General features: G+C 25.5%; 2 non-coding genes across 2 annotated transcripts; both read left to right on the plus strand.

The window, feature by feature from the left end:
- Window positions 1-905: 905 nt before the first annotated feature.
- Window positions 906-1024, plus strand: LOC123304547. Its single transcript, XR_006536559.1, has one exon. It is a non-coding gene; the product is annotated as a 5S ribosomal RNA (ribosomal RNA).
- A 6367-nt stretch (window positions 1025-7391) lies between these two features.
- LOC123304543 lies at window positions 7392-7510 on the plus strand. Its single transcript, XR_006536555.1, has one exon. It is a non-coding gene; the product is annotated as a 5S ribosomal RNA (ribosomal RNA).
- The last annotated feature ends 1621 nt before the right edge of the window (window positions 7511-9131 follow it).

A 9131-nucleotide genomic window follows, 5' to 3' on the forward strand; every position in this document is an offset into this window, starting at 1 on the left:
CGCAATTAAAAATTTAAAAGAACGTGGTGGTTCATCATTACAAGCAATTAAAAAATATTTAGCTGCAAATTATAAAGTGGATTCTGATAAAATTTCACCATTTATTAAAAAATATTTAAAAGCTGCTGTAACTGAGGGAGCCTTGGTACAAACTAAAGGTAAAGGTGCATCTGGTTCATTCAAATTGGCTGCTTCCGCTTCATCTAATTCTTCAGCTAAATCAAAAGTATCCAAAAAAGAAAGTGGAGCAAAAGGTTCAGCAAAGAGTGCTAAAAGTAAACGGGCACCAAAAGAAAAGAAAGCCACAACTACATCATTGGCAGCCAAAAAGCCTAAAGCAAAAAAAGCGACTCCATCATCATCAACTGCTGCTAAAAAAGTTACTGCAAAATCATCAGCGGCATCAAAAAAAGCACCAGTTAAAGCAAAACCAGCAAAAAGTACAAAATCCGCTGCCAAAAGTAGCCCTGCTCGTAAACCGAAAGCACCAAAAGCTAAGAAAGCTTCTGTTGCCAAATCATCTCCTACAAAAATTAAAAAAGCAGCACCAAAAAAGAAATGATCTGTTACTTTAATAATATATTGAAATATTTCATTATTTTTGCTAAAAAATGAAAATAACATAGGCCTTAATACAGGCCACAAATTAATATTTGATAAGAGTAAATTATTTTTTGTATAAATATTTTATAAAATAATAGTTTAGAAACATTTGCCACAGTCAGTACCACGGATGGGTGGCCACTTGAGAATACTGTGTGCGGTTGCATTTTTATTTAAAATATATGGTATAATAAATAAGTATATATTTAAATTGATTACTTCATTGAAAATTTTAATAATATACTTTAATATTAATGATATTTATGAAAAATATATATTTGTAAAAATTTTCATTTATTACTGGCAACAGCCATACCACGTTGAAAACACCGGTTCTCGTCCGATCACCGAAGTTAAGCAACATTGGGCACAGTCAGTACTTGGATGGGTGACCGCTTGGGAACACTGTGTGCGGTTGCCTTTTTATATTAAAAATATAAATTATTTTTCTTCTTTTCTTTTTTTTTACACACCATATATAAATATATGTTATTTAGAAATGTAAACCTTTTATATTATTCATCAACAAATAAATATTATTTTTTGTATAAAATTTTATTGCATTTATAACTCATATCATGGTTACTTTAAAGCGAGAAGTTTTTTTAATATTTCAAATGAATATAAAATAATATAAATTTTATGAAATTTATTTATTTTTAGAAATAGCAATCGCTTATAATTATAACAAAATTTTCATAATGTTTAATTTTATTTCAATAATTTATATTTATATATATATATATATATATATATATATATATATATATATATATTTTTTAATAAAAATAATATACTCTTATTTAATAATATATGTTGGTCCTATATATAGGACCGAAAATATTTCTTATTTGTTTTTTTTTTTTTAAATTGTCATTTAAAACGCTTATGCACGTTCTCCACGAATACGTCTTGCCAATTGTATATCCTTAGGCATAATTGTAACACGCTTTGCATGAATTGCGCATAAATTGGTATCTTCAAATAAACCTACTAAATAGGCTTCACTAGCTTCTTGTAATGCCATAACAGCTGAACTTTGAAAACGTAAATCGGTTTTAAAATCTTGTGCAATTTCACGTACTAAACGTTGGAATGGTAATTTACGAATTAACAATTCAGTACTTTTTTGATAACGACGAATTTCTCGTAAAGCTACTGTACCAGGACGATATCTGTGTGGTTTTTTTACTCCACCAGTTGCTGGTGCACTTTTACGTGCAGCTTTCGTTGCTAATTGTTTTCTTGGTGCTTTACCACCAGTTGATTTACGTGCAGTTTGCTTGGTTCTAGCCATTTTCAAATAATAATGTTTTTACAAAAAAACACACAATTTTAAAAATTATATTCGACAATTTGATACTACAAAGTCAAATGTTTAAATGCGAAATAAATGTGTTGTATTTATATTTATATGAAATTTCAAAATTTTTGTTGTCATATCCTATTGGATAGCTATCAGAGTATGGACTAATCAAATTGTATAGGCGTGGCTTAAAAAATCTTTAATGCTTTATATAAAAAGGCACAATTGTACCGGCGCTCACATACATTACAATACTTGTGAGGTTAACACACGTGTTATCCGTTCGTTAAAATATTGTAAATAATTTTTTATTAAAATGACTGGCAGAGGAAAAGGTGGAAAGGGTCTTGGAAAAGGGGGTGCAAAACGTCATAGAAAAGTTTTGCGTGATAATATCCAAGGTATTACAAAACCTGCAATTCGTCGTTTAGCACGACGAGGTGGAGTAAAACGTATCTCTGGTTTAATTTATGAAGAAACACGTGGTGTACTTAAAGTATTCCTTGAAAATGTTATTCGGGATGCTGTTACATATACTGAACACGCAAAACGTAAAACAGTTACAGCTATGGATGTTGTATATGCATTAAAACGACAAGGTCGTACTTTGTATGGTTTTGGAGGTTAAGAAAATATAATAATTTACTTAAAATATTTAGTAAATTTATTAAAGAATATTTAATACATCCGATAAATTTAAACAGGCTTTCCTTTTTGGGAAGCCACTAATTTTATTTATATAAGAGTAAATAAATTTGTTAATAAATATAACATATTATATAATTTGTTTACAACAAATTATTTTGTTTATAACATACATTACCAAATATTTTTATTTTTTTTTTTTTATTGTAATATATCTGCAATAATAAATTATAATTTGTATATTATCTATTTTATTTTACAATAACTTATTGAATTTTTGAAAAAATTTTATTATAAATTAATATACTATTATATTTTTTATATATACAAGTTAAGAGTAACAAGTATCGATAGGAGATTATCGAATTTATAACTAATAAAACATTTCGCCTTAATCAAAGAAAATAAAGATTTTGCTATACCATTTTTTATACTTTCAATAAATAATTTATTATTAAATTTTTATTATTTCATTTATTTTTTAAAATTATTAAAAATATTTTTCTAATAATTATAAGCGTACATAAACAAGTAGTAAATGTAAAATGAAAATAATAAAGGTAATGTAATGCATTTGCATTACACTGATTTACGATATATATTCCGCGATATCCTTTATTATATTTAAAATTAATAATATTGATATACTAATAATAGATATATTCAAGCTATTAATATATAAAATTTTATATTAAATATGATATTAATAATTGTTTATTTAATTTTTTTGTATATATAAAAATAATTTACTCTTATTTAAAAAATTTGATGGCTCTCTTAAAAAGAGAGCCGTTTTTATATGTTGATGTATTTTTATGTTATCAATTAAATAATATTTTCGATTTATTTATTTTGAACTTGTATATTTTGTAACAGCTTTAGAACCTTCACTAACAGCGTGCTTTGCCAATTCACCAGGTAATAATAATCGAACTGCGGTTTGAATTTCCCGACTTGTGATTGTTGAACGTTTATTATAATGTGCTAAACGTGATGCTTCAGCAGCAATACGTTCAAAAATATCATTAACAAAACTGTTCATGATACTCATAGCTTTACTAGAGATACCAGTATCAGGATGCACTTGTTTTAATACTTTGTAAATGTAAATTGCATATGATTCCTTGCGCTTCCTCTTCTTTTTCTTATCACTCTTTGATATATTTTTTTGAGCTTTGCCAGCTTTTTTTGCTGCTTTTCCACTTGTTTTTGGTGGCATTGTTACAAACAATTAATATACACAGATAGTTACAGAACACCAGTCAGTATATGTATGAGCGTGTCGTGTATACAACTAGCGTATTATATACGCGAAGATGGATATAACAATAAAAATGAATACTACTCTCTGATTGGCTGAAAATAATACTATAAGGTGATTGGTTTATTTTTAAAGTTTTATATTTTATAAATATTATAAATTAAAATACCCAAATAACATTTTAAACATTTATGTTACAATCCCCGTAACGTACACATCTGTGTGATTATATTTACAAAAAAAAATATTAATTAAATAAATTTATTCGCTATGTCTGGACGAGGTAAAGGTGGTAAAGTAAAGGGAAAGGCAAAGTCAAGATCAAGCCGAGCAGGATTACAATTTCCTGTTGGAAGAATTCACAGATTATTACGAAAAGGAAATTATGCTGAACGAGTAGGTGCTGGTGCCCCAGTATATTTGGCTGCTGTTATGGAATATTTGGCTGCAGAAGTTCTCGAGTTAGCTGGTAATGCTGCCCGTGATAACAAAAAAACACGTATCATTCCACGTCATTTACAATTGGCAATTCGTAATGATGAAGAATTAAATAAATTATTATCTGGTGTAACAATTGCTCAAGGTGGTGTATTACCAAACATTCAAGCAGTGTTATTACCAAAGAAAACTGAAAAGAAAGCATAAATTAAAAACATTGCATTAATTTTTATAATAATAATACATCGATCATAGGCCTTTTAATAAAAGGCCACAAATTTATTTAAAATAAGAGTAAAAATTATTTTTATAAATAATATATTATAATATTTTTTTAAAGAATCAATTTAAATAATTATAAATTAATGATTCTTTTTTTTTTTTTTCTTTTTTATATGTTATTATGGAAATAATTCATCATATTATGATGACATTTAGGTAACATATTATAAGAATATTCATAAAATATTATCAAAATAATATTGTATTATGATGATATTTAGACAAAATATTATAAGAATATACACAAAATATTATCAAAATAATATCATTAGATAACAAAACTGTTCATGATACTCATACCTTTACTAGAGATAAAAGTATCAGGATGCACTTGTATTAATACATATTATCACAACATCACAAAATATTTTTTAAAAGGAAAAATTTTTTAAAAATTATTATAAAATTTGATTGAATTAAATTTCAATTTATTTTTTTAATAATTAAAGAAAAAAAAAAGCATATAAACTTTCTATTGAAAATGTTATTTTCAACTAGATGGCCAAGTGAACTTTGTTACACAAACAATATATGACGTATTCGTTATTTAAATAATCAGTATCCTTTGATATTATATCAATACGTTACTCTCTTCTTTTGATACATATTAATAAAATTTCAATTTATAAGATTTTATGTCAATTATATAAATAATATTATAAATTTTCTAAATACATAAGTTAAGTAACAAAAAATTTGAATAACAAGATAAATTTATATATTATGTTTTAATACTCGATACTATAATATATCGCATCCGTTACCAATTATTCGGTATCCTTTGATTTATACACAGAATGAACCAAAAATATGTATCAAATTTATTTTATTTATTTATATATTTAATATTATTATTATTATTTTATATTACAAAGTTTCTTAACGAAGCTTACAATGATTTCTCATATCGTACTTAACAAAATTATTTAGATCATATAAAATTTAAATTGTTAAAAAATTTTTATATTTATTATTATTATTTATTTTTATTAAAATTACATAACATAAAATTAATAATATTTTAATAATTATATAAATTAATTCTTATTTAAAATAATCTTATATTAATCTCAACAAATACTCTAATAATATATTTTGTCATAAATTTTTTTATATTTAAAATAAATATTATAATATATAAATACTTATATCAGTATAAAATTTCTTTATATAATTATGAAAAAATTAATTTAATAGTTAATTATTGATATTAATGCATAAATAAAAGTATTTTCTAATGAAATATATTTTGTCAATGTTCGATTAACACATTTCATAATAATACGTTTTCATTATTGACAAAAAAAGTTTTTCTAAAAATGAAATCTTATACTATAATATATATATTTATATATTAAATTTTTTAATTATTTATATACTAATAATTTATAATAAATCGATATTAAATAAAAAATAAAAATATATACTTTTTAAGTTTACCTTAAAAATATTATTGTTTTGTATGATTGAAATAATTAATATTAAACTATGTTTATTAATAATTGTTAATAAAAAAATTAAATATATTTTAATTTATAAAATAAATATTATTATTAAATTTATAATTTATTATTTTATATATTATAGAAATTGAAAAAATAAATCATGTTTACTACGACAGTAAATTAGAAATACTATTTAATTTTTATGTGTTTTCTACATGGTACTTTGACTTACATAGGGACTTATATTATTGTGAATAATGATATAATTGAAAACCTTTATTTTTTATTTGATAGAATTATTATATTTTATCATTTAAATATTTATAATAAATACATTATTTTTATAAAGTAAAAAATATGGCCGAAGAAAATTCTACAGCTGTTGCAGCAACTGCGGTTACTGCTGCTTCTACAACACCAACAAAAAAAGCAACAGCTTCTGGTGCTAAACGTACAAAACAACATTCAAAACCAACACATCCACGTACATCAGAAATGGTTGTTAACGCAATTAAAAATTTAAAAGAACGTGGTGGTTCATCATTACAAGCAATTAAAAAATATTTAGCTGCAAATTATAAAGTGGATTCTGATAAAATTTCACCATTTATTAAAAAATATTTAAAAGCTGCTGTAACTGAGGGAGCCTTGGTACAAACTAAAGGTAAAGGTGCATCTGGTTCATTCAAATTGGCTGCTTCCGCTTCATCTAATTCTTCAGCTAAATCAAAAGTATCCAAAAAAGAAAGTGGAGCAAAAGGTTCAGCAAAGAGTGCTAAAAGTAAACGGGCACCAAAAGAAAAGAAAGCCACAACTACATCATTGGCAGCCAAAAAGCCTAAAGCAAAAAAAGCGACTCCATCATCATCAACTGCTGCTAAAAAAGTTACTGCAAAATCATCAGCGGCATCAAAAAAAGCACCAGTTAAAGCAAAACCAGCAAAAAGTACAAAATCCGCTGCCAAAAGTAGCCCTGCTCGTAAACCGAAAGCACCAAAAGCTAAGAAAGCTTCTGTTGCCAAATCATCTCCTACAAAAATTAAAAAAGCAGCACCAAAAAAGAAATGATCTGTTACTTTAATAATATATTGAAATATTTCATTATTTTTGCTAAAAAATGAAAATAACATAGGCCTTAATACAGGCCACAAATTAATATTTGATAAGAGTAAATTATTTTTTGTATAAATATTTTATAAAATAATAGTTTAGAAACATTTGCCACAGTCAGTACCACGGATGGGTGGCCACTTGAGAATACTGTGTGCGGTTGCATTTTTATTTAAAATATATGGTATAATAAATAAGTATATATTTAAATTGATTACTTCATTGAAAATTTTAATAATATACTTTAATATTAATGATATTTATGAAAAATATATATTTGTAAAAATTTTCATTTATTACTGGCAACAGCCATACCACGTTGAAAACACCGGTTCTCGTCCGATCACCGAAGTTAAGCAACATTGGGCACAGTCAGTACTTGGATGGGTGACCGCTTGGGAACACTGTGTGCGGTTGCCTTTTTATATTAAAAATATAAATTATTTTTCTTCTTTTCTTTTTTTTTACACACCATATATAAATATATGTTATTTAGAAATGTAAACCTTTTATATTATTCATCAACAAATAAATATTATTTTTTGTATAAAATTTTATTGCATTTATAACTCATATCATGGTTACTTTAAAGCGAGAAGTTTTTTTAATATTTCAAATGAATATAAAATAATATAAATTTTATGAAATTTATTTATTTTTAGAAATAGCAATCGCTTATAATTATAACAAAATTTTAATAATGTTTAATTTTATTTCAATAATTTATATTTATATATATATATATATATATATATATATATATATATATATATATATATATTTTTTAATAAAAATAATATACTCTTATTTAATAATATATGTTGGTCCTATATATAGGACCGAAAATATTTCTTATTTGTTTTTTTTTTTTTAAATTGTCATTTAAAACGCTTATGCACGTTCTCCACGAATACGTCTTGCCAATTGTATATCCTTAGGCATAATTGTAACACGCTTTGCATGAATTGCGCATAAATTGGTATCTTCAAATAAACCTACTAAATAGGCTTCACTAGCTTCTTGTAATGCCATAACAGCTGAACTTTGAAAACGTAAATCGGTTTTAAAATCTTGTGCAATTTCACGTACTAAACGTTGGAATGGTAATTTACGAATTAACAATTCAGTACTTTTTTGATAACGACGAATTTCTCGTAAAGCTACTGTACCAGGACGATATCTGTGTGGTTTTTTTACTCCACCAGTTGCTGGTGCACTTTTACGTGCAGCTTTCGTTGCTAATTGTTTTCTTGGTGCTTTACCACCAGTTGATTTACGTGCAGTTTGCTTGGTTCTAGCCATTTTCAAATAATAATGTTTTTACAAAAAAACACACAATTTTAAAAATTATATTCGACAATTTGATACTACAAAGTCAAATGTTTAAATGCGAAATAAATGTGTTGTATTTATATTTATATGAAATTTCAAAATTTTTGTTGTCATATCCTATTGGATAGCTATCAGAGTATGGACTAATCAAATTGTATAGGCGTGGCTTAAAAAATCTTTAATGCTTTATATAAAAAGGCACAATTGTACCGGCGCTCACATACATTACAATACTTGTGAGGTTAACACACGTGTTATCCGTTCGTTAAAATATTGTAAATAATTTTTTATTAAAATGACTGGCAGAGGAAAAGGTGGAAAGGGTCTTGGAAAAGGGGGTGCAAAACGTCATAGAAAAGTTTTGCGTGATAATATCCAAGGTATTACAAAACCTGCAATTCGTCGTTTAGCACGACGAGGTGGAGTAAAACGTATCTCTGGTTTAATTTATGAAGAAACACGTGGTGTACTTAAAGTATTCCTTGAAAATGTTATTCGGGATGCTGTTACATATACTGAACACGCAAAACGTAAAACAGTTACAGCTATGGATGTTGTATATGCATTAAAACGACAAGGTCGTACTTTGTATGGTTTTGGAGGTTAAGAAAATATAATAATTTACTTAAAATATTTAGTAAATTTATTAAAGAATATTTAATACATCCGATAAATTTAAACAGGCTTTCCTTTTTGGGAAGCCACTAAT

The sequence above is a fragment of the Chrysoperla carnea genome (assembly GCF_905475395.1).
Source record: "Chrysoperla carnea chromosome X unlocalized genomic scaffold, inChrCarn1.1 SUPER_X_unloc_64, whole genome shotgun sequence".
Lineage (NCBI taxonomy): Eukaryota > Metazoa > Arthropoda > Insecta > Neuroptera > Chrysopidae > Chrysoperla > Chrysoperla carnea.